Below are 2348 nucleotides of genomic sequence, written 5' to 3'. Positions count from 1 at the left end.
CCGCTTGCAGGCCCGGCCGTGGCAGCGCCGCCCAAGCCGCCAACGCTTGCCACCTGCCTCCTAGAACAGTGCGTACTCATCCGCAATCGTGTCCACTAGCGCTCGTCGCTGCCACGTCGCCCTAGCTATAGCAGGGCGGTTCACCGGCAAGCTTATCCCGGCCGCCGCAAACCGACCTCCACCGCCTATATAAGAGGCCCCCGAGATCAAACCCGCACGCAGGCAGCCTCACACCATCCCACCCGTACCCCCCTAGCCGTCAATCGTAGGGAAAGGGGTCATCTCCTTCCTCTCCGGCGACTCCAGCCGCCGCCACTAACCCGCCCATTACAGCGCCACCAAGACCTCCCCCTCTCCATTCTCTCCACCAGGAACATTCCCTTCCTCCCGTGAGCGCGTCCCCCTACTCGGTTTTGGTCGAAAGCCAATGCCGCCTCAAAATCACTTTCTCCGACGACCACCGTCCGTTGCGGAGCTCACCGCCGGCAGCCCCGACCACCCCAGAGGACGAAACCACCACCGGAGTAACCGCCTCGACCCCCTGAGCCCGCGGGTGACCTCCATTTGTTGAACGGTGCCGCCGTTCGCCGGCGAGCGTCGCCGGAGTCCCGCCCCCTCTCTCGGGCGGAGGAAGAGGAGGGAGATTAGACTAGTCAAACCTGACTGGTGGGCCAGGCGGGCCCACTGTCAGTGACTCAGACGCAGCCACGCTGGATAAGTGGAAGCGTATTCCCAGATTACGCCTTCGACGTGTACGTATATTTCGAAACGTTTTTCTTTTCTGTTTTATTTAAAAAAACAGATTTTTGACCAAACTTTGACCGCCGTTTTTTTTAAATACAACTCCAAATGAATTAATTCTTTTTCCTTCCTCTTTAAAATATTGTCTAGTTTATTTTAAGATTTATTTGAAAAAATTTCAAAACAACTTTTAGTGCTGTTTTGTGTTGTGTGTTAATTCATATATATTATTTTAAATAGGATTTTTGGAGATTTCAAGATGTTTTGGATGCACCCTTCTGTTCCATGACCTGAAGGAAAGCATTCTGAACCCTGGTGTAATACTTTTGTGTGTGTTGTTGACTCGGTGATAACACCACCTCGACGCGGGCATGCGTCATTTTATGTGAGGATGTGATCCTACCCTCGGGTGCATATTGACGATTTTATGCTGATGAAGTTGACATGATTTGTAATGGGAATCACCGTCATACGTCTTCATGCATACCGGAAGGGAAGCCGGGAAGGCCTCTGTCTTGGGTAGACACGGTCTTGTCCCTAGCCCTCCGTCGAGACGGTCATGACCAGTATGGCATGAAGGGTATGTCATGTGATGTGCCCATCTGTTGTTTGAGATATATGCATTGTTATGCAAATCATGCAGGAAATATTACAACCTCCTGAGTCGGCCGTAGATCGAGTCTTGTGCCAGTAACCCCCATACTTGCTTCGTACTACCACTCGTCTCTACGATTAGTAGAGTACGGTTCAGTAAGTTATCAACCACTTTCCTAGCACACACCGTATAGAGAGGCTGTGGTGGAAGATACTGGAGGCATCCGGTAGTCATGCCACCTGGTCCGGGAGCATGGGTGTTTCGGTTGTAGCCGAAGGGGGTAGCTTCCCCAGTTTTGCGCGGGGTATAAATTTGTGATCCCATGTTACGTCGAGGTTGTAGCCTCCCCACTTAGAGTTTGCTTGTCAGGTGTCGTGGGTGATTCCAGACACGTGTGAGTTAAGCTGGTGTGTGCAAGTTAGGTGTGTTTTCAACAAAAAGACCGTAGACGGAATTAGTCCCGATGGACTAAAGAAATCCGTTACTCATGGGTAAAGAGTACACCCTCTGCAGAGATTAAACCTATTCGAATAGCCGTGTCCTTGGTTGAGGACTACAGTCTGGGATGGGTCAAGTGTCGGTCTTAGTGTCGGTCTTCGGAGGTGAAACTGTTAAACCAGAACTGGAATTACTACCTGTGACTTGTGATAATTATGATCATTATTATTGTTGACTAACCCGTGTTATTATTGTTATTATCGAGTATCTCTGGGATGGTTCTACCTCCGGGATATTCACTATGATTGTTTCTTTTAAAGCCATGTATGTGGTATCGCTCAGACGCCCGACTGTGGCATTTATTTTAAAAGCCATGTATGTGATGTCGCTCAGACACCCAACTGTGGCATTTCTTTTAAAAGCCCTGTATGTGGTGTCGCTCAGACGCCCGACTGTGGCATTTCTTTTAAAAGCCCTGTATGTGGTGTCGCTCAGACGCCCGACTGTGGCATTTCTTTTAAAAGCCCTGTATGTGGTGTCGCTCAGACGCCCGACTGTGGCATTTCTTTTAAAA

The sequence above is a fragment of the Triticum dicoccoides genome, chromosome 1B (assembly GCF_002162155.2).
Source record: "Triticum dicoccoides isolate Atlit2015 ecotype Zavitan chromosome 1B, WEW_v2.0, whole genome shotgun sequence".
Taxonomy (NCBI): domain Eukaryota; kingdom Viridiplantae; phylum Streptophyta; class Magnoliopsida; order Poales; family Poaceae; genus Triticum; species Triticum dicoccoides.
The sequence above is the reverse complement of the archived record's forward strand: the minus strand, read 5'-3'. Positions refer to the sequence as shown.